At 46.3% G+C, this 24,579-nt stretch overlaps 1 protein-coding gene across 5 annotated transcripts in view; it reads right to left on the reverse strand.

Annotated features, from left to right (window-relative positions):
• The window catches only part of xylb (xylulokinase homolog (H. influenzae)), a 280,173-nt gene that overhangs the window by 147,625 nt on the left and 107,969 nt on the right, over window positions 1–24,579 (reverse strand). The window contains exon 16 of one of the 5 annotated variants that reach the window (XM_059640106.1): window positions 18,850–18,998. The exons of the other annotated variants lie outside the window; for them this stretch is intronic. The gene's annotated coding sequence lies outside the window, so the exon portion shown is untranslated. Of the gene's footprint in view, window positions 1–18,849; window positions 18,999–24,579 lie in introns of those variants that run through there. 5 annotated transcript variants of the gene reach the window in all.

Below are 24,579 nucleotides of genomic sequence, written 5' to 3' on the forward strand. Positions count from 1 at the left end.
AGAGGCAGGCATAGCTGGGGCCCATGCGGGTGCCCATGGCCACCCCCTTAGTCTGTAGGAAGTGGGAGGAGTCAAAAGAGAAGTTGTTGAGTGTGAGGACGAGTTCAGCTAGGCGGATGAGAGTGTCGGTGGAGGGGGCCTGGTCGGGCCTGCGGGACAGGAAGAAGCGGAGGGCCTTGAGGCCATCTCCATGCGGAATGCAGGTGTACAGGGACTGGACGTCCATGGTGAATATGAGGTGTTGGGGGCCAGGGAATTGGAAGTCCTGGAGGAGGTGGAGGGCGTGGGTGGTGTCACGGACGTAGGTGGGGAGTTCCTGGACCAAAGGGGAGAAAATGGAGTCCAGATAGGTGGAGATGAGTTCAGTGGGGCAGGAGCAGGCTGAGACGATGGGTCGACCAGGGCAGGCAGGTTTGTGGATTTTGGGAAGGAGATAGAAACGGGCCGTGCGGGGTTGGGGAACAATGAGGTTGGAGACTGTGGGTGGGAGGTCCCCTGAGGTGATGAGGTCGTGAATGGTGTTGGAGATGATGGTTTGGTGCTCGGGTGTGGGGTCATGATCGAGGAGGCGGTAGGAGGTGGTGTCTGAGAGTTGGCGTCTGGCCTCGGCGATGTAGAGGTCAGTGCGCCATACTACCACTGCGCCACCCTTGTCTGCGGGTTTGATGGTGAGGTTGGGGTTGGAGCGGAGGGCTGCCCGTTCTGCGGGGGAGAGGTTGGAGTGGGTGAGAGGGGTGGAGAGGTTGAGGCGGTTAATGTCTCGACGGCAGTTGGAGATGAAGAGGTCGAGGGAGGGTAGGAGGCCTGGGGGTGGTGTCCAGGAGGAGGACTTGTGTTGGAAGCGGGTGAAGGGGTCAGTGGAAGGAGGTTTGGGTTCCCGGTTGAAGAAGGAGGCATGGAGGCGAAGACGGCGGAAAAACTGCTCTATGTCCGACCGTGACTGGTATTCGTTGATGTGTGGTTCATTACCCCACCTGTTTCCCAAATAGGGGGTGCTTGACAACATAATGTTCACCTTTTATTTGTGCGTGCCCAACTTTACTTCAATTTTAGCAGTATCAGGGAGGCATCAGGCAGCATTCTTGCCCAGGGACTAATCATGCAGTTTAAATGATGATTTAAAGGCCATCACTGGAATTTGACACTAAACTCTGAAGCTACAAGTGTCAACGTGCCAGGTAAAATCTAGCAGGGCAGTTAGATGAGGAAGAGTACCTCACTTGCATTTAAACAAGGAACAAGACCAGACTCCTTGGCCTATCGAGCCTGCTCCACCTTTCAATAAGAGCAGGGCCGATTTGATTTTAACTTCATCTCCATACTCCTGCATATTCCCAACAGTCTTTCATCTCAATTAGTAATCAAGAATCTATCCACCTCTATCTTAAACATATTTAATAATTCTGCCCTTTGAGGAAGGGAATTTCAAAGGCACTCAGCACTCACAGAAAAAAAAGTCCTCATCTGTTTTAAATGGGTGCCCCCTCATTTTTAAACTATCAGCCCTAATTCTACATTCTCCCTCAAGACCATCTCTCCACATCTAAGCAAGTCCCCTTAGGATTGTATGTACTCCAAGTAAGTTCTTGATGAACACATAAGAAGCAGGAAAAAATTTAAACAGGAATTAGGAAGGCCAAAATGGACCCTGAAATGTCCTTGGTAAAGGATCAAGAAGAATTTTAAAGCATTTTATACATACATTTGGAGCAAGATGGTAACCAGGACAAGGCTTAATGAATATTATGGATCAGTGTTTACCAAAAAGAAGGACATGGATGACAGCATGATTATGGAGGGATACATTGATATTCAAGGGCATGTCGATATTAAGAAGGAGGTGGTGTTAGGTGTCATGAAATACATTAAGGTAGATAAGTCCTCAGGGCTTGATGGCATTCATCCCAAGATACAGAGGGTGGCAAGATCGCAGATTTCTGGTGCCTTGACAAAGATCTTTGTATCCCCTTTAGCCACAGGCAAGGTCCCAGAACACAAAGGAATAGCCAATGCTGTTCCTTGTTTAAGATGGGCAACAGAAATAATCCAAGAAATTAAAGGCCGGTAAGCCTTACATCTATGGTAGAAAAATTATTGAAGAAGTCTTACAGGCAGGATTTACTTGCATTTGGAAAATAATGGGCTTGTTGGGGTAGTCTTGATTGAGTTTTTTGGTGAAGTGACAAAGATGATTGATGAGGGTAGGACAGTGGATGTTGTCTACTCGGACTTTAGTAAAGCAGTTGACAAAGTTTCTCATGGTAGGCTGGTCCAGAAGATTAAGTCACATGTTATTCATGGTGAGTTGATATGTTGAATACAAAATTGGCTTGGTCATAGAAGATACAGGATAGTTTTGTAGGGGCATTTTTCTGACTGGAGGTCAACACAAGTGGCAATTCACAAGGATCATTGCTGGGACCTCTATTGTTTGCAACTCATATCCATGATCTGGATGAAAATATAGGTGATTTGATTAGTAAGTCTGCAGATGACCCAAGACTGGTGAAGTTGTGGACAGTGAGTGTAAATAGTTCTCAAAGGATAGATCAGTTGGAAAGCTGAGTAGAGAAATGGCAGATGCAGTTTAATCTGTATAAGTATGAGATGATACATTTTGGGAGGTCAAGTGCAAGAGGAATGTTTACAGTAAACTGCAGGATCCTTTGAGGCATTATTATACAGAGGGATCGTGGAGTGCAGGTCCATAGTTCCCTGGAAGTGGCAACAAAAGTGGATAAGGCAGTACAGAAGGCATAAGGTACGCTGGCCGTCATTAGATGGGGCAATGAGTACAAAAATTGACAAGTCATGTTACAGCTGTATAAAACTTTAATTCAGCCATATTTGGAATACTGTGTGTAGTTCTAGTCACCACACTACAGAAAGGATGGAGAAAGTGCAGAAGAGGTTTACCAAGATGTTGCCTGAATTAGAGTATATTAGCAATAAGGAGAGGTTGGACAAACTTGGATTGTTTTTACCACAGCATTGGATGGTGGGGCTGAGGGGCAAACTGATAGAAGTATAAAATTCCAGGTATTAGTCTAGTAAATCTTATCTGAACTGTTTCCAATGCATTAATATTCATCCATAAGTATGGTGACTAGGACTGTAAACAGTACTCCAGCATAGTCTGACCAGTGCCCTGTATACCTGAAGCACAATCTCCTTACTCTAGCATTCTATTCCCCTTGGAGGAGTACTCCATCCCAATGTATCCCTTACCTCACTGTGGCTACTGCAAGTTGGGGTGGGGATAATGGAAAGGGCCGGTAGGTACTGCTAAATTATCAGAATTGAGTGCTCAGCTCTTCCTAATGCCATAACCATTTCAGTGGTAATTCCGATCCTGATCAAGTTTCCCAAGGTAGGTAGAGGACAGGCTATCCAACATACTTGTATTTCATGCAGTGACTCATTTTTTACAAGACAATTCTTGCACACACAGTTGCCTGGCAGCAGCAACAGGAGTACACAGGAGTCAAGTAGCCAGGGGAATCATTTTAAAGATTTACTTGTTTTCAAGTTGCCTGTAGACCACAATGAGTAAGAGCTGTTTCGTCATTCTGTTCTAAGACATGCCTGTATCAAGTACCTAGTTCTGTTAGGATCTTCCCTACACAGGCCTCCAGCCATCAACCCCTCTTGTAATACTAGTCAATAGGGCTTACTAGTGTTAAGTAGTAAAGGATTAGCCACTTGAAAATCTTCATCAGAAGCACTGCATGAGACACAAGAAGTAATTTACGACAATAATGACATAAGAAAGGTTGCATTAGCTTAAGTCTGGTTAACTATATTAATAAAGATAAGAGAACTTTGTTATCTCCTAAAATATCATAACTAGATGTTTGCCATGTGGTTGTAGGACTGACCAAAAACCAACCAACTGGAAATGACTATCTCCTCTCAGAGGCAGTTATTTATACATCAACAGTGGAGATACTCCATAGACTCTAAGTTAATGATTTCAAGCCATGTACCTTATACATTTTGCCTAAGCTTTCAGTACCTTCACTTAATCTATTACATAATTGCTTAAACAAGAATATGAAGTTTACCACTATCCCTTCTCGCCTCCATGCCTCTTTATTTGTAAATTCTTCTAGACTTGGATAAGTACATGGCTATTGGCTTGATGATGATCTACTCCAATCTTGTTGGTGGATTTCACTTGGTTATAACTTTGTGTTTCAACCAAGAAAGCTTCAGCGTAAACTGTTGTCATAACATCCTTTCATCTCTATTGATAATTTGTCTTAACAAAATAAAGCGAACACTGACATCTCAGCTGTTGCCTCAGTGCTGTCACTCTATCAACAGTGGAAACATCTAATTCTGATAATAAATAATTCTATACAGCAATCACAATCAACAACAAAGTTTCAGCCCACAGATTCTCAGTTATTCAAACATAGTTAATTCAGCCCATGTGGCACAACTATTTTTAAGGGAAAAAAGCAATTAAGTGCCACTGGCACAATTAGAAGAATTTCAGTGTTTAGAAAATAACTTGTTTTGTAAAAACAATCGCTTTAAGATTAAAGTATGACTGCCTTTAAATGCAAGCACTATAGAAATTTGTCACCTTTAGCAGGGAGGCAATGGCCTAGTGGTAATATTGCTGGAACACAGAACATAGGACTGCACAGCACAATACAGGCCCTTCAGCTCACGATGTTGTGCCGAGCTTTTACCCTAAACCTAAGGTCTATCTAACCTCCACCCTTACCTTATACTATCATCCATATGCCTATCTAATAGCCGCTTAAATGCCCCTAATGAGGCCAACTTCACTACCCTCTCTAGCAATGCATTCCACGTTCCTACCATTCTCTGAGTAAAGAACCTATCTCTGATGTCTCCCCTATATCTACCTCCATTCACTTTAAAACTATGCCCCCTCATAATAGCTACCTCCACCCTTGGAAAAAGTCTCTGGTTGTCCACTCTATCTATATTTCTGATCATTTTGTAACCCTCTATCAAGTCACCTCTCATACTTCATCATTCTAAAGACAAAAGCCCTAGTTATCCACAACTCGACCCACCTTTGTATCATCCACAAACATGTTAATCCACCCTTCTACTCCTACATCCAAATCATTTACAAAAGTCACAAATAGGAAGAGGACCCAGGACAAATCTTTGTAGTACACCACTCATAACTGACCACCATGTTGAATATTTTCCAACTGTTAATCCAGAGGCCCAGATAATGTTCTGGGGACCTGGTTCAAATCCCACCAAGGCAGATGGTGGAATTTGAATGCAATAAAATATATGGAGGTAAGAATCTAATGCTCACCATGAATCCATTGTCAACTGTCAGAAAAAATTCATATGGTTCACAAATGTCCTTCAGGGAAGGAAACTGTCATCCTTACCCTGGTCTGGCCTACATGTGACTCCAGAACCACATCAATGTGGTTAAGTCTGAACCACCCTATGGGCAATTAAGGATGGGCAATAAATGCTGTCTGAATAAAGGGAAAAAAAAACTGCTTCAGTGAACATCCCATTGACTGGGATAAAGGTAAATATTTTGTTTTATCTGGACCTGTCAAAAACTTTCTAGTTCAGAAATAATTTAATTTTGAGAGTTAAAAGGTGAATGATTAGGAACCAAAGATGAAGAAGAGGTGCGCAAGGCCATATTACAGACTGTTTTGTGTCAGCTACAAATACAGATAAGATGCTCTGCAAAGTTGAACACTGGCTATAAGGCCACAAGCAGTAGGAGCAGAAATAGGTCATTTGGTCTACTGAGGTTGCTCCACCATTCAATGAGATCATGGCTGATCTTCCTCAACTTTACTTTCATGAGACCATAGATCCAAAAGAAATAGGAACAAGAGAAGGCTGTTCATCGCCTCAATCCTGCTTCAGTATGATTGTGGCTGATCCCTGTTCTTTCCCACCCACCCTTGATACCCCTACTGATCAAGAATCTATTCATCTGTCTATCTCAACTTTAACTATACTTAAAGACTCTGACCCCCAGAGTTCCCTGTGGCATGGAGTTCAAAGACTCAACTCTCTGAGAGAAGGGGTAATGGGAACTGCAGATGCTGAAGAATCCGAGATAACAAAGTGTGGAGCTGGATGAACACAGCAGGCCAAGCAGCATCTTAGAAGCACAAAAGCTGACCTTTCGGGCCTAGACCCTTCATGAGATGGAGGGTCTAGGCCCGAATCGTCCGCTTTTGTGCTCCTAAGATGCTGCTTGGCCTGCTGTGTTCATCCAGCTCCATACTTTGTTATCTCTGAGAGAAGGAATTTCTTCTCATCTCAGTCTTAAATTTGTGTTCCTTTATTTTGAGACAATGCCTCTGGTCCTACCATTAGAGGAAAGAGACTCTTAGCATTTACCTCTCTATCAAGAGTAGTCCAGTTTGAATTCTAGTCAATGATAACCCCCAGGATACTGATATTGAATGTCCAAGGATAATGGTAATTGCCTGGCACTCATGTCACACAAATCTTTGTGAAATCTTCACCATTTGCCATCTGACCTATTTTTGCGTCATCTGAAAACTTGGCTGTAGCACATTCACCTCCTTCATCCCAAGCCTTAACATATATACATTGGCAGTTTTTGCAAATCTTTTGGACTTTTTCAGAACCTAAGGATTCCTGAACAATACAGGTGCATCCACTATCTATGTAGCTGCGTCCTTTAAAGTGCTATGCTACGACTCATTTTTTCCTGGGGCCTTATCGATCTTTAGCCCGTTTCCTTGCACATTTTGCCTAGTGATAGTTATAGTCTTTATTTCCCCCAATTACCTTTAGTCCCTTGATGTAATAATTTAGCATTTATAACCATGTTCAGAGTTTCTGCTGGTAGCAGTGAAATTCCATACTCTGTTACGTAAATGGAAAAATGGTCTGCAGTCACAAAACTGCTCCATTTTACTGAACTACCATTTTATAAAAGCCTCAATACCTCCTATTATCATTATTCAACTGTTATTTGATATTGTATTGCACAAGCCACTTCAGATGGTTTATGATATTATATAAAGCTCTACATCTCTGCTGCATGGAGAACAAGATTTCAGCAAAATCAAGGACCTTTCTTTCATATGTGGAACTGCAGTGTTGCTCATTAATCACTGAAGGTCATCCTTTCACAAGGAAGTGCCTTTATGGAGCTTATCAATAAAAAAGTAAAAAATCAGCAGTCTTAAGAACTTGATATGTATTATTTCCTTTGAATTTAATCAATTTCATTTAGGAAATTTGCTTTCTGCATTTCTTTCAATGGGACTGATCTGCAAATGTTTCTTTCAAATTGAAAGTTAATTGCCTGTTTCTTTAGGATTTCCTCTACTCCAGCAGAAATCTCAAACCAACACAAGGCAGAGAGTTCTCCTTGAATTTTCTCTCTTGCTTTGTGAGTGCATAACACTTCAATCTCCATAACACTTCAACCCATTACCAATTAAAAATCTGTCTAATTCCTCCGCACTTTGGGGTAGTGAATTCCACAGATTCATAACCCCTTGGGAGAAGTAGTTTCTCCTCAATTCTGTTTTAAATTTGCTACCCTTTATCATAAGACTATGACCTCACAGACTGGAATGCCCCAAAAGACGAGGCATCCACTCCACATCTATTTTATCCATACTTTAAATCATCTTGAAAACCTCAATTTGATCTCACTTCATTCTTCAAAATTTCAGAGAGTATAGGCTTAACTGTTCAATTGCTTTTCCTATGACAAAGCCCTCACCTCTGGGAACAATCTAATGAACCTCCTCTGAACTGTCTTCAACGTCACCACATCCTTCCTCAAATAAGGGGACAAAAACTGTGCATAGTACTCTAGGTGCAGTCTCACCAACACCTTGTATAGTTGCAACAATGCTTCTTTACCTTTATAGTCTAATCCCTTAGCTATAAAAGCAAAAGCATAGCTGGAACAAAGTAAGAAAACACTATGTGGCCCTCAACTTTTATCCCTCACACAACCTGTCTCATCCATCCATTTCAACCCATGCTACCTCATGTCCCCAATCAACCCCCAATGATTTCTATGACCCCCATGCCAACCTACGGCAACCTAGTCACTCATCCATCCCAACTTTCATGCCAACCTATCTCCCTCAGTTCACCTTCATGAGTCTTTATAGCGCTTACGCCTGCTTAGTGCCATTACTAGAAGCCCAAACTCTACACAACCTTTCACTTTCATGCAAACTCATCCGGTGTCCACTATTTGAAATGAAATGCAACCATGCACAAATGCCCCTCCATGAGGCACATACACAGAAGGCAGACAATTTAAGTTAACTTCAAAAATATCTTTGCATTGAATACAATTGTTGCGTTGTATGCTCAAAATATTGTGTCAGAGCTGACACCAGAGTGACAGGTATAGAACTCATTCAGCTATTAACAGGGACACCAAGGCGCATGCAGAACTGTAAGCTGCCACTCAATAAAGTGAAAAGAAAAACAAAGATCGATGAAGCAGCCAATACTTACAACACTGATTAAGAGAAAATACATTAAACTTTTCTCTTAACAGCTTCTGTTACAATGACAGGGAATATGAAGCGAGACTGGGAGTTTTTCTGTACAGAATGGTACAACTATGACATAGCAACAGATTTATTCAGCAAACCAGAATAGTTACAAGTTGTTGCATTCCTCACTCTCCACGGGAGTCGTACCGGAAGATTGGAGGGAGGCAAATGTTGTTCCTCTTTTCAACAAAGGGAATAGGGAAATCCCTGGAAATTACAGACTAGTCAGTCTTACGTCTGTGGTCAGCAAGGTTTTGGAAAGAATTCTGAGGGATAGGATTTATGACTATTTGGAAAAGCATAGCGTGATTAAAAGGAGTCAGCATGGCTTTGTGAGGAGCAGGTCATGCCTTACAAATCTTATTGAGTTCTTTGAGGAAGTCACAAGACAGGTTGACGAGGCTCGAGCAGTGGATGTGGTGTACATGGACTTCAGCAAGGCATTTGATAAGGTTCCCCACGGCAGGCTCATTCTTAAAGTCAGGAGGTATGTGATACAGGGTGATTTGGCTGTCTGGATTCAGAATTGGTTGGCTGACAGGAGGCAGAGAGTGGTTGTAAATGGTAAGTATTCTGCCTGGAGGTCAATGCTGAGTGGTGTCCCGCAGGGCTCTTTTCTTGGGCCTCTGCTCTTCGTAGTTTTTATAAATAACTTGGATGAGGAGGTTGAGGGGTAGGTTAGTATGTTTGCTGATGACACTAAGGTTGGAGGTGCCGTTGATACTATCGAGAGCTATTGCAGGCTTCAGTGAGACATTGACAGAATGCAGACCTGGGCTGAGAAATGGCAGATGGAGTTCAACCTGGATAAATGCAAAGTGATGCATTTTGGAAAGTCGAACTTAAATGCTGAACATAGGATTAAAGGCAGGATTCTCGGCAGTGTGGAGGAACAGCAGGATCTTGGTGTTCAAGTGCATAGCTCCCTCAAAGTTGCCACCCAGGTGGATAAGGTTGTTAAAAAAGCATATGGTGTTTTGGCTTTCATTAACAGGGGGATTGAGTTTAAGAGCCGCGAGGTTATGCTGCAGTTCTACAAAACCCTGGTGAGACCACACTTGGAATATTGTGTCCAGTTCTGGTCGCCCTATTATAGGAACGATGTGGAGGCTTTGGAGACGGTGCAAAGGAGGTTTACCAGGATGCTGCCTGGACCGGAGGGCTTGTCTTACAAGGATAGGTTGACTGAGCTTTGACTTTTCTCTCTGGAGAGAAGGAGGAAGGGAAGTGACCTGATCGAGGTGTACAAGGTAATGAGAGGTATGGATAGAGTCGATAACCAGAGACATTTCTCCAGGGCAGGATTGACTGCCACGAGGGGTCGTAGTTTTAAGGTGTTAGGAGGAAGGTATAGAGGAGACATCAGAGGGAGGTTCTTCACCCAGAGAGTTGTGAGCGCATGGAATACTTTGCCAGTGGAAGTTGTGGAAGCAGAGTCATTAGTGACATTTAAGCGACTGCTGGACATGCACATGGACGGCAGTGAATTGAGGGGAATGTAGGTTAGGTTATTTTATTTTTGTTTTAGGATTATTCCACGGCACAACATCGTGGGCCGAAGGGCCTGTACTGTGCTGTACTTTTCTGTGTTCTATGTTCTATCTCCCAAAGGCACATTATCTCCCACAAAGGTGTCCTGGACCCATGTCTAAAATGGTACCTGACCTGTCCAAAGAACTCTGCTAAGTTTAGATGGACTCACAAGAGATCCAAAGTGCACAAAACATCTGTTGGACATTCCACTAACAAAAATTGAATCTGTCCGAAGGCTGCTGCACCTTACCATGCACAGTACCTCTGTGATCTATGGATGTACAAAGTGCAATTCGAAACTAACCATTTTTCTCCAGAGAAAATGGTGAGAGCCAGGTTAATTGGTGGAACATCCAGATTCAGACCTCCAATGCCATTTTGGCTAAATCAAAAATCATGTCTTCAAGGCGGAGATTGATAAATTCTTGATCTCACAAGGAATTAAGGGCTACAGGGAGAGTGCAGGGAAGAGGAGTTGAAATGCCCATCAGCCATGATTAAACGGTGGAGTGGACTCAAGGGGCCGAACGGCCTTACTTCCACTCCTATGTCTTATGGTCTTTAACATTATGCAAAAATTCTTTGTGCAGAAATATCATTCAACATGGGGGATTCAGTCATTAGGTCTGAGTTGAACGCTTTGGGCCAAATCCTCTAAGTTGTTACAATTGTGAAAGTTTCACAGCTATTATATTTCACTTCTTTGTTCTCCCCTGCCTACTTGGTGCAAATGAAAATATTACAGAGTCTCAGCAAAACTACGGGCATATGAGTAACTTTAGAAAATTGTCAGGGTCAAAGGTGCAACACAGCTATGTTCCAGGAGCATTCGTGGCACAAAGCTTATGCACTTAACTAGAGGGAAGGGTGCAAGCATGTGGATGTCGACATTTGTGTGAGACAGAGAGAGATTGAGACGTACACTGATTGAAGGAGTCATGCTCTCCAGTTTATTCATGCCGAGCACAAAGACAATTCATTCTCAGCTCTATAAACAGTCAAATAGAAAACAAATGGACTTTTCAAAGGCTGGCAATCAATTTAGCATTGAGAAAGGAAATGCAGCCTCTATTTCAATGTAACATCACGATGTTAGCATCAACTCCTAGAAAACCAGTCTGAATAAGCAATTGACAGTTTTACTTCTGCAGCCAGACTGGCTCTTGTGATTAAGTCTATGACCAGAAGAAAAGCTGAATTAGTTTTTAATCAATAGCCTGTTCTAATATGCAAGAAGTGGATTAATGACTTAGAGTTTGTATTTAAAAAGAAAGCAAGTGGCTTCTTTATAATTACATGCAATGTAAAACACAGAAACATTTTGCTCCCATCTTTAAACAGAACACTGCTTATTTACTCTATGCAAACAAACCATGTCGTACTCAGAGCTTGAACATTGGTCTGATAAGAGTGTGATATTTCCACTTTTCAAGTATACATTCCTCTGATCATTGCACAGAAGTATAACCTCTTGGACTTACTATCATTGTTTAAGCTATTGGGCAAATTAAAGACAGGCTGCAGAGATGCAAGGCGTGGTTAGTGACGCCAAATCCAGAAAAATAACCAACCAAATAATACACAAGCATGTTGTGATAATCTAATGATATCCCCCGAAGCTACTTATAGAGCAACAGAGACATACAGCATGGAAACAGCCCCTTCAATCCAAATCGTCCATGCTGACTGGATATCCAAAACTGACCTCAATCCATTTTCCAGCATTTAGCCCATAACCTCTCTACCCTTCCTATTCATATACCCATCTAAATGCCTTTTAAATGTTATATTTGCACCATCCTGTGGGAGCTCATTCCATACACACCCTATTCTCTGCAAAAAAAAAGTTCCTCCGATGAAGGGTCTAGGCTCGAAATGTCAGCTTTTGTGCTTCTGTGATGCTGCTTGGCCTGCTGTGTTCAGCCAGCTCCACACTTTGTTATCTCGGATTCTCCAGCATCTGCAGCTCCTAATATCACTATCCAAATTATACTCTGTCTGCCACTCATCGGCCCATCTGATCAAGGTCCCATTGTACTTAAGATAACCTTCTCCACTGTTCGCTACACCTCCAATTTTGGTGTCATCTGCAAACTTATTGAACATACCTCCTATATTCACATCCAAATCATTTATGTAAATGACGAAAAGCAGTGGACTCCACACTGATCCATGTGGCACACTGCTCCAGGCCTCCAGTTTGGAAAACAGCCCTCTACCACCACCCTCTTTCTCCCATCTTCAAGACAATTTTGTATCCAATTGGCTAGCTCCCTGGATCCCATGTCATCTAACCTTACTAACTAGACTACACGCAGAACTTTATCGGACGCCTCACGGAAGTCCATACAGACAATGTCTACCACTCTGCTTCAACTATCTTTCACCTCTTCAAAAAACTCAGTCAAGTTATTGAGGCATGATTTCCCATGCACAAAGCCATGCCAACTATCCCAATCAATCCTTTGCTTTCCAAATCCATGTAAATCCTGTCCTCACAACTCTCTCCAACAACTTGCTCATCACTGATGTCAGTCTCAAAAACAAAGTGCGAGGAAAGCTCAGCAGGTCTGGCAGCAGGCGGTTCTGAAATAAATAAGAAGAGAAGGGAAGGAGGATAGAAGATGGATAAAGGAGAAGATAGGTGGAGAGGAGACAGACAGGTAAAAGAGGCAGGGATGGAGCCAGTAAAGGTGAGTGCAGGTGGGGAGGTAGGGAGGGGATAAGTCAGTCCAGGGAGGGTGGACAGATCAAGGGGGTAGGATGAGGCTAGTAGGTAGGAGATGGGGGTGGGAGGAGGGGATAGGCGGGAGGAAGGACAGGTTAGGGAGCTGGGGGCAAGCTGGGTTGTTTTTGTCCCTGATTTACAGCATCCGCAGTTCTTTCATATTCTATTACTGATGTCAGGCTCACTGGTCTACAGTTCCCTGGCTTTGCCTTCGCACCTATCGTAAATAGTGGCACCACATTAGCCACCCTCCGGTCTTCCGGCACCTCACCCACAGCTTTCAATGATAGAAATATCTCAGCAAGGCGCCCAGCAATCTCTTCCCTAGCTTCCCACAAAGTTCTGAGACACACCTGATCAGGTCCTTGGGATTTATCTACCCTGCTGTGGGTTACTGCTCCATCGAGTTTTGAGAAGATTTGTAGCTCCGGTTGAGTTTCTGGATGTGAGTTTGCTCGCTGAACTGGAAGGTTAGTTTTCAGACGTTACGTCACCTTTTTTTATGAAAAAATATACTTTATTCATAGAATGTACAAAAAAATAAAACATTTATACACCTACCCAGTCGTGCAAGCCGCTCCGGGTTACCCGGGGGTACATACACCAACTAAAGGCAAAAACAAAACAAAGAAGAAAAAAAAAACTAACCAAAGAAAATAGTTGTCTCCCCGCACAGTCCCCGTTGGCCCCCTGACCAGTTGGGGAAGGCGCCAGCTGGGCCCAGGTACCAGATAGGGCCCTTTTTTCTATTCTGGACGAGGGGTTTCATACCGTGGTCTTTCCCCACCGCGCCTTGGCAGCGGCTGCCCCAAGCTTTAGCGCGTCCCTCAGCACGTAGTCCTGGACCTTGGAGTGCGCCAGTCTGCAACACTTGGTCGGGGTCAGTTCTTTCAGCGGGCAGACCAAAGAGCGTCTTTCACCGCATTGATGATCCTCCAGGCGCAGTTGATGTTGGTCTCGGTGTGCGTCCCGGGAAACAGCCCGGAGAGCACCGGGTCCCATTTCACGGAGCTGCTCGGGACGAACCTCGACAAATACCACTGCATCCCCCTCCAGACCTCCTGCGCATAGGCACACTCCAGAAGGAGGTGATCGACAGTCTCGTCCCCGCCGCAGCCGCCTCGAGGGCAGCGTGCGGTGGCACAGAGATTCCGGGCATGCATAAAGGATCTCACTGGCAGAGCCCATCTCTCCGCCAGCCAAGCAATGTCCTTGTGCTTGTTTGAAAGTTCTGGTGTCGAGGCATTCTGCCAAAAGACTTTGGCAGTCTGCGTGGGGAAACCACACGATGGGATCCACCCTCTCCTTTTCCCGAAGGGTCTCGAGGATACTACGTGCTGACCATGGCCTGACGGCCTTGTGGTCAAAGGTGTTTCCCTTCAAAAATTTCTCCCCGAAGTACGGGTGGTACGGGACGATCCACCTACTCGGAGCCTTCCGCAGCAACAAGGCCAGGCCCATCCTTCGCAACACCGGGGACAGGTAGAACCTCAGTAAGTAGTGACACTTGGTGTTTGCGTACTGAGGATCTACGCACAGCTTGATGCAGCCGCATGCAAAAGTAGGCATCAGGGCGAGAGTGGCGTTCGGTACGCCCTTTCCCCCATTTTCCAGGTCTTTGTTACATGGTGTCCCTGCGGACCCGGTCCATCCTCGAACCCCAAATGAAGTGGAAGATGGCCCAGGTGACCGCAGCGACGCAGGTCCAGGGAATAGGCCAGGCCTGCGCCACATACAACAGTACCGAAAGCCCCTCGCACCTGACAGCCAGGTTCTTACCCGCGATGGAGGGGGACCAGAGCATCCACCTGCCCAGCTTCTGCTTCAGTTTGGTGATACACTCCTCCCAAGTATTAGTGCACGCCCCAGCTCCACTGAACCAAACACCCAGCACGTTCAGGTAGTCTGTCCTGACGGTGAAGGGGATGAAGGAGCGGTCGTCCCAGTTCCTGAAGAACATGGCCTCGCTCTTACCCCTATTGAATTTGGCACCCGAGGCCAGTTCAAACTGGCCGCAGATGTCCAACAGCCTACTCACCAACCGACAATCGGTGCAGAAGACGGCGACATCATCCATGTACAGGGAGGTCTTGACCTGAAGGCCTCCGCTGCCTGGGATAGTCACGCCCTTCAGGCTCACCTCCTTCCTGATGGATGCGGCGAAGGGCTCCACATAGCACACGAACAAGGCAGGAGAGAGCGGGCAGCCCTGCCTGACTCCAGATCTGACGGGAAAACTGTCCGATTCCCACCCGTTGATCGAGACTGCGCTAACAATGTTGGTGTAGAGCAGCCAGATCCAATTGAGGATGCCCTCCACGAACCCCAATTTGGAGAGAACGTCCCTCATGTAAGCATGAGAGACCCTGTCGAAGGCCTTCTCCTGATCCAGGCTGACGAGGCAGGTGTCCACCCGCCTGTCCTACACGTAGGCGATCGTATCCCTGATGAGCGCGACGCTCTCAGTGATCTCCTGCCCAGCACAGCACAGGTTTGGTCAGGGTGAATCACCGACTCCAGGACAGACCTGACCCGGTTAGCTATGACCTTGGCCAGGATTTTGTAGTCCACGTTCAATAATGAAATGGGACGCCAATTCTTAATTTCTTCCCTCTCCCCCTTCCTCTTGTAAATGAGGGTGATGATGCCCTTCCTCATGGACTTGCACATTTCCCCTGCCCGAAGCGCACTATCGTACACCTCCAGCAGGTCCTGGCCGACCAGGTCCTACAGAGCGGAACACAGCTCGACCGGTAAGCCGTCGCTCCCGGGAGTCTAATTCCTCTCCAAGGCCTTGAGGGATCTGGTCAGCTCGTCCAGGGATTTCGGCCGGTCCAGCCCTCCCTCGTGCCGTCGTCTAAGACCTCCGTGATAGACGACAGGAACGACTCCGAGGCCGTGCTGTCTGTGGGCTTCGCGTCGTACAGTCCGGCATAGAAGGACCTGTTGATCCTCAAAATGTCGAGCCGAGAGGACGTCACTGAGCCGTCGTCCTCCTTCAGCCGGCTAAGCACAGAGCTCTCTTTGTGCACCTTCTGAAAGAAGAAACGCGAGCACGTCTCGTCCTGCTCCACGGAGTGGACCCTGGACCGGAAGATTATGCGGGAGGCCTCCACGGCAAACAGCGAGGCTTGCTGGCCCCTCACCTCGCAGAGGTCCTCTGTGACATCGACCCCCATCAATTGCAGAAGGAGCAGGTTCTGCACCCTTTTCTGGAGTTGCGACAGCTTTCCCCGCCTCTCTCTCGCCTTCCGAACACCCTTGAGGACAAAGAACCTCTTGATGTTCTCATTCACCATCTCCCACCAGTCGCCCGGAGACTCAAAGAGGGGTTTCATGGTTCTCCAACCAGCGTACTCCCTCTTAAGCTCCGCGACGTTCTCTGGGGTCAAGAGAGTCGTGTTGAGCTTCCACGTCCCCTTGCCGGCCAGCTGGTCGTCCTGTAAGTAACAGTCGGCCAGCAAGAGGCAGTGGACTGGACGCTGCGCACATTAATGCTCGCAACTCGTACCCCCATGGTGGGCAGTGACCGCAGTATCCTCCCCAAGTCCAAGGTCCAGCCCCTCCATCTGTCTCTTCATGCCCATTGCCTGGGCTAACTGCTGGACCCTCTCCGGGCTCAGGAAACCGTCCGTGCTGCCTTCCGGGTGGCATCCCCCCATCGGGGGGCCCTCCAGAGCCCCAGCAGCACGTGGCTGGGTGTCAGAGGGAGCCTCAGGACGCCTTCCGTCACCTGGATGCGGGGAGCTGCTTTCCTTCTCCCTTGAGATCTTTAGCTTCTGCTTTGGACAGGCCTCCTCCGAATCTCCCTCGTCAGAGGAGCTCTTATAGCCCACCTGTAGCTGCCTCTTCCCGCCTGATGGTTGCAGTGCCTGGGCCCACCGAAGCGCCTTCCTCCTCGCTTTCCAGAGCGTTGTCCACTCCCCTGGGTCACCTGTCGCCTCCTCCATCGACTCCAGGTTGTCGGTGGGGAGTGGAGCCTGCAGGGGCACTTTGCTGGCCTCGGGTCCATCCTGCACATTAGGGGGGTCCTTGCAGGGGTCTGGTGCCTTCCTCTCCTCCGGGGGTCTTGCCCCGCATTGTCCCTGCCAGTGACCTGGGCGTAGGTGGTCCCCCGCTGCGGGCATCCCCTATAGAGGTGGCCCGCTTCCCTGCGAAGGTTGCAGCTTTTTTCTTTTGGGCAATCCTTTGCAAGGTGCCCCTCCTCCCTGCAGTTCCTGCAGATGGTGGCTTTGCAGTCGGCTGCCACGTGAGCTGACCTACCACAGGCATGGCAGACTTTAGGTTGCCCTGCGTAGGTCAGTTAGCCCCTGCTTCCCCCGATCGCGAAGCTGGACGGTGGGTGTACGACGTTCCTGTCCGAGCCCTTCCTCAGCGTCACCCTGACCTGCCTCTTACTGGTCCAGATCCCGAAAGGGTCCATGATGTCGGTTAGGTCCCCTTCCAACTTCACGTACCTTCCGAGGAAGGTCAGGACATCAACTGCTGGCACATGCGGATCGTACATGTGTACAGTCACCATACGGCTCCTCTGCGCCAGCATCACAAACAGTGGGACAGCGGTCAGTACCGACAGGGGACCCTCACCTCCTTTTTCCTTGAAAACCTCCAGGAAGCGCTCGCAAAGCTTGGCACTCCTGAAGGTTACATCGTAAAAACCTCCTCCAGGGAAATCCTGCAGGCAGTAAATGTCCACAGCAGTGAACCCACAGCAGTCCAACAGGACCTTCTTCACAAAGAAGGTGCGGCCCACAGGTGCACCTTCATCCACCTTCTTCATGGAAACGCGGATGGTGTTCCGGACCTCCTGACCCAGGGCACGAGCACTCGCCGCAGCCATCGTTGCAGGTTGGCTGCTCCCCTGAACCAGCGTTAGGCCGAAGCCAGCATTAAGATCCACTGGTTGCAAGGGTGCACAGCCAACCTGACGCCTTCCTTCCACCTCCAACACAGTCGCGCTCTCCTATTCTCGGTCCACAAAAGAGTGGGTCTTTATTTTGTTCCGGATGTAAGCTGGTTCACTGAGCTGGAAGGTTTCTTCCCAGACGTTTCATCACCATTCTAGGTAACATCATCAGTGAACCTCCAGTGAAGCGCTGGTGTTATGTCCCACTTTCTATTTATCTGTTTAGATTTCCTTGGGTTGGTGATGTCATTTCCTGCATTGGTGATGAACATCAACTAGCTACAAAACGACATGACCCACTATCACTCGTATCCTTACATACAGATGAGGAAGGACACCACTTTGATTGGGACAACACATTCATCCTTGGACAAGTCAAACAGAGACATGCACGAGAATTCCTAGAAGCATGGCATTCCAACCGGAACTCCATCAACAAACACATTGATTTGGAGCCAATCTACCATCCCCTGAGAAAAAGAACAGGAAATGCCATCACCAACGCAGGAAATGACATCACCAACCCAAGAAAACCTAAACAGATAAATAGAAAGCGGGACATAACACCAGCGCTTCATCGGAGGCTCACTGATGATGTTACCTAGAATGGTGACGAAATGTCTGAAAACTAACCTAACAGCTCAGCGAGCAAACTCACATCCAGTTACTGCTCCATTTTTGTGTTTTTTGCACACCCTATCACGAGGTTCAGGGTAAGCTTTCCAATTGGAAGCAAAATTGGCTTAATGGAAGGAGACAAAGGGTGATGTTGGAGGGTTATTTTCAGACTGGAAGCCTCTGATCAGCTGTGTTCCACAGGGATCAACACAAGTCCACTTTTGTTTGTCATTTATATAAATGATTTTGATGGGAATATAGGAGGCATGGTAAGTTTGTGGATGACTGCAAGAACTAGTGATATAGTGGACAATGAAGAAGTCATCTAAGATTGCAAAGAGATCTTGATCAATTGGGTCAATAGGCTGAGAAGTGGCAAAATGGAGTTTAATTTGGATAAATGCAATGTATTGTATTTTGGTAAAACAAACATGGGTAGGACTTACACAAATAATGGTAGGATCCTGGGTAGTGTTGTAGAACAGAGAGGCCTCAGGGTTCAGGTACATAATTCTTTGAAATCTGCATCACAGGTATACAGGATTGTTAAGTAGATATTTAGCACACTTGGCTTCATTACTCAGACCTTTATGTGTAGGAGTTGGGACATCATGTTGATGTTGTACAGGATGTTAGTGAGGCCTCTTCTGGAGTACGGTGTGCACTTCTGGTCACCCTGTTTTAGAAAGGATAATATTAAACAAGAGAGGGTTCAGAAAAGATTGACAAGGATGTTGCCGGAAATGAAGAATTTAAGTTATTTAAATAAACTGAGACATTTTTCACTAGACTATAGGAAGTTGAGTGATGACCTTATAAAGATTCATAAAATTATGTCAGGCATAGATACGGTGAATCACAAACGTCTTTTCTCTAAGGTGGGGAAGTTCAAAACTAGTGTCATTTTTTTAACATGAGAGGAGAAAAATTTGAAAAGGATATGAGGGGCATCTTTTTCATCCAAAATGGTTAGTTTGTGAACTGCCACAGGAAGCAGTAGATGTAGGTACAGTTACAACATTTAAAAGACATTTGGATAAGTACATGAATAGGAAATAGGAATGAGTTCTGAGGAAGGGTCACTGGACCCGAAATGCTGTTTTTTCCTTTACAGATGCTGTCAGACCTGCTGGGCTTTTCCAGAAACTTTGCTTTTGTTCCAGCATCCACAGTTCTTTCAGTTTTTACATGAATAGGAAAGGCTTGGCGAGATATGGGCCAAGAGCAGGCAGGTGGGACTAGTTTAATTTCAGAACATGTTTGGTGTGGACTAGTTGGATTGAGGGGTCTGTTTTCATGCTGTATGATTCTATCATTCATAAAATATTAAAAGAAATGACTTTTGTATCAACCTCTAAGAATCTACAAGACTAAATAAGGAGGAAAAGACAGGCCTTTAACAGATACAAAGTTAGAAAATCAACAGATGCCCTAGTAGAGTATAAAAAAAATGCAGGGGGAAAGTTAAGAAGTCAATTAAAAGAGCAAAGACAGGGCATGGATAAATACCGGCAGGTAAGATTAGGGAGAATCCCAAGAAATTCTTTAAGATATCAATGGAAAGATGATAATCAGGAAAGAGTAGGGGACCAAGGGGGCAATGTGTGCGTGAACCCAGAGGAATCTAATAGGGTGTTAAACCATTACTCCCTTTCTGTCTTCACAAAGGTTGAGGGGAGATCTAATAGAAACTTACAAGATAATGTATGGTTTAGAAGGGGTGGACGCTAGGAAGTTGTTTCCGTTAGGCGGGGAGACTAGGACCCGTGGGCACAGCCTTAAAATTAGAGGGGGTAAATGTAAAACTGAAATGAGACGACATTTCTTCATCCAGAGAGTGGTGGGCTTGTGGAATTCATTGCCGCAGAGTGCAGTGGAGGCCGGGACGTTGGATGCCTTCAAGGCAGAGAGCGACAAATTCTTGATCTCAAAAGGAATCAAGGGCTACGGGGAGAGTGCAGGGAAGTGGTGTTGAAATGCCCATCAGCCATGATTTAAATGGCAGAGTGGACTTGATGGGCCGAATGGCCTTACTTCCACTCCTATGTCTTATGGTCTTTAGAGAAGGAGGATGTAGGTACAGATTTCAGGGTGAGGGACTGAGACGTTCTTGACTGGTTTGATGTGCTTAAAGGTGAACAAATCCCTAGACCCAGATGAGTTGTAACCCAGGCTGCTGTGAGATACATGGGAGGAAATTAAAGAGGCTGTGGGTCAAATTTTCAATTCCTCTCTGGCTACAGGTGAAGCCAGAGATCTGGAGGACAGCTAACATAGTTTTACTTTTCAAGAGGGATGGTAGAGATGAGCCTGAGAATTACAGACCACAGCATTCCACATAAATGGTAAGAAAAATCTTTGAGAAAATTCTGAAGGAGAGAATCTCCACTTGAAGAAGCAAGATTTCATTAGAAATAAGTCAGTATGGCTTTGTCAGAGGGATGTAATGTCTAACAAACATGAATAAATTTTTCCAGGAGGCGACCTGAGGTATAGATATGGATAGTGTAGTTGATGTGGTTTGTATGAATTTCAACAAAGCCTTTGACGAGGTCCCACATGGGAGACTGATAAAGGGACTAAGAGCACAGAGGGTTCAGAGGAACTTGGCAAGTTAGATCCAAAATGGGTTTAGCGGTAGGAGAAAGAGGGTGGTGGAAGTAGGGTGCTTATTGTGACTGAAAGGTGGTGTCCCGCGGTGCTCCACAGGGATCAGTGCTGGGTCCCTTATGGCTTGTGATATATATAAATGTTATAGAAGCAAATGTGGGGAGGATGATAAGTAAATTTGCAGATCACACTATGGAATGTTACCTTGACAAATATGAGTTGATGCACTTTGCAAGAAGGAACAAATCAAGGGAGCACTCAACGAATGGCAAGACATTATAAAGTTGGAAGAATAGAAGGATCTTGCAATGCTTGTCCACAGATCCCTGAAAGCAGGACAGATTTACAGGGTAGTTAAGAAGACATACGAGACACTTGCCTTTATCAGTCATGGTACAGGTTCTAAGAACAAGGGGGTCATACTGGAGCTGTGCAAAACTTTGATTAGGCTACAGCTGAAATATTATTTGCTGTTCTGGTCACCACACTATATGATGGATATGACTGCATTGGAGGGGATGTAGAGGAAATTCACCAGGATGTTGCTTGGGATGGAGCAGTTTAGCTATGTAGATAGACTGGATAGGCTCAGGTTGTTTTCTTCAGAGCAGAGAAGGTTGATAGGGGTCCTGCTTGAGGTGTATATGCTCACAAGGGACATGGACAGAGTGAACAGAAATCAGCTGTTCCCCTTAGGAGAACAGTCAATGGCAAGGGCCATAATTTTAAGATTCATGTTCAACTGGGCTGGGAAAGACATCTCCAAGGCAGTGTTAGTTTTCTGCTTCAAGTTTTAAGTAGCCTAAATAACAGCATGATTGCTTACCAAGCATGTCCTATTTCTCTTACCTTGGGTCTTACATGTTATAGCTGCCTCAGCACCCAAATTTCAAAGGAGCTAGCTGGAGAAGAAGATTAGAAAAAAGAGAAATACGATGTGCCAAGGAAAATCATGCAGACATAACGAGTGAAAAAGTAGCTGTTTAAGATTAAGAAGAAACAAGTGGTGGCTGCTAATTGTCCAAGCACATATTACAGGAGAGAAGGGCCTCCTTGTGGCACAATGGCAGTGTCCCTCCCTCCGCACCAGAGCTGGCCAGTTTCAAGCTCCATCACATGGAATAACATCTCTGAACAGGGTGATTAAGAAAAAATAGTTTAAATTATAAAACAAAAATATAGGGAGCAGGTTCTCATGGTACAGTGATAGCATCCCTAACTAAGAGCAAGGAGGTCTGAGTTCAGGTCCCATCTACTTCAGAGGTCATTACATCTCTGTTGAGGTTGAATAGAAAAATATATATATGAGGTTGTAGTGAACTAAACTCGCTACATTATCGAGAGCGCTTATAACATTGTCAGTGTAAGGAACTCTCGACTGAGTAGTCAATAAACTTCACCCAAAAAGGAAGGCAGTTTGGTTTTCTGACTCACCAATAGGCTGGAGCAACTTTCCCTGGTGTGTTGGAGGCCGATGGGTGACCTTGTAGGGCATGAATACGGTAAACAGACATGGTCTTTTCCAGGGATAGTAGGAACTGCCGATATTGGAGAATCTGAGATAACACAGTGTGAAGTTGGATGAACACAGCAGGCCAAGCAGTATCAAAGGAGCAGGAAACCTGACATTTCGGGTCGACACCCTTCTTCAGAAATGGGGGAGGGGAAGGGGATTCTGAAATAAATAGGGACAGAGGGGGAGGCGGATAGAAGATGGATAAAGGAGAAGATAAGTGGACAGGAGACAGACAGGTCTAAGAGGCAGGGATAGAGCCAGTAAAAGTGAGTGTAGGTGGGGAGTTAGGGAGGAGATAGGTCAGTCCAGGGAGGACGGACAGGCCAAGGAGGCTTGAGGTGGGAGGAATGGTTAGGGAGGCGGGGACAAGCTGGGCTGGTTTTGGGATGCAGTTGGGGGAGGGGAGATTTTGAAGCTTGTGAAGTCCACACTGATACCATTGGGCTGAAGGGTTCCCAAGTGAAATATGAGATGCTATTCCTGCAGCTTTCGGGTCATTGTGGCAATACAGGAGGCCCGGGATGGACATGTCGTCCAAGGAGTGGGAGGGGGAGGAGGAATGGTTCGCAACTGGGAGGTGTAGTTGTTTGTTGCGAACTGAGCGTAGGTGTTCCGCAAAGCGGTCCCCAAGCCTCTGCTTGGTTTCCCCGATGTAGAGGAGGCCACAACGGGAACAGCGGATACAGTATACCACATTAGCAGATGTGCAGGTGAACATCTGTTTGATGTGGAAGGTCTTCTTAGGCCTGGGATAGGGGTGAGGGGGCAGGCGTAGCGCTTGCTTCAGTTGCAGGGAAATGTGCTGGGGTAGTGGGGCTGGTGGGAAGTGTGGAGCAGACAAGGGAGTCACAGAAAGAGTGGTCCCTCTGGAAAGCAGATAAGGGTGGGAGGGAAAACGTCTTTGGTAGTGGGGTCAGATTGCAGATGGCGGAAATGTTGGAGGATGATGCTTTAGATCCGGAGGTTGGTGGGGTGGTACGTGAGGTCGAGGTAGATTCTGTTTTGGTTATTAAATACGGGGAGGGGGTGTGAGGGGTGAGTTGCGGGAAATGCAGGAGACACGGTCGAGGGCATTTTCGACCAATGTGGAGGGGAAGTTGTGGTCCTTGAAAAAAAGGGCATCTGGGATGTCCGGGCATGGAATACCTCATCTCGGGAGCAGATGCAGCGGAGGTGAAGGAATTGGCAACAGTGGATGGCATTTTTGCAGGAAAGTGGGTGAGAGGATGTGTATTCTAGGTAGCTGTGGGAGTCGGTATGTTTGAAATGGAGATTGGTTTCCAGGTGGATGCCAGAGATGGTGACAGAGAGGTCAAGGAAGGAGAGAGAGGTATCAGAGATGGTCCAGGTGAACTTAAGGTTGGGTGGAAGGTGTTAGCGAAGTGGATGAACTGTTCGAGCTTCTCGTGGGAGCACGAGGCGGCGCCAATACAGTCATCAACGTAACGGAGGAAGAGTTGGGGGATAGGGCCAGTGTAACTTTGGAAGAGGGATTGTTCCAAGTATCCTACAAAGTGGCAGGCATAGCTTGGGCCCATGTGGATACCCATGGCTACCCCCTTTGTCTGTAGTAAGTGGGAGGAAGTGACAGAGAAGTTGTTGAGGGTGAGGACGAGTTTGGCTAAGTGGATGAGGGTGTCAGTGGAGAGGGAGTGGTTGGGCCTGCGGGACAGGAAGAAGCGGAGGGCCTTTAGGCGATCTGCATGGGGAATGCAGGTGTATAGGGACCGGACATCCATGGTAAAGATGAGGTGTTGGGGACCAGGGAATTGCAAGTTCTGGAGGAGGTAGAGAGTGTGGGTGGTGTCATGGACATAGGTGGGGAGTTCCTGGACCAAGGGGGAGAAAATGGAGTTGAGATAGGTGGAGATAAGTTCAATGGGGCAGGAGCAGGCAGAGGCAACGGGTCAACCAGGGCAGTCAGGCTTGTGGATTTTGGAAGAAGATAGAAGTGGGAGGTATGGGGTTGGGGAGTGATGAGGTTAGAGGCTGTAGGTGGGAGGTCACCTGAGGTGATGAGGTTGTGGATGGTTTTGGAGATGATGGTTTGGTGCTCGGGGGGTGGGGTTATGATCAAGGGGCGATAGGAAGAGGTGTCAGAGAGCAGGCGTCTGGCCTTGGCTATGTAGAG

This window comes from Stegostoma tigrinum, chromosome 2 (genome assembly GCF_030684315.1).
Source record: "Stegostoma tigrinum isolate sSteTig4 chromosome 2, sSteTig4.hap1, whole genome shotgun sequence".
NCBI lineage: Eukaryota > Metazoa > Chordata > Chondrichthyes > Orectolobiformes > Stegostomatidae > Stegostoma > Stegostoma tigrinum.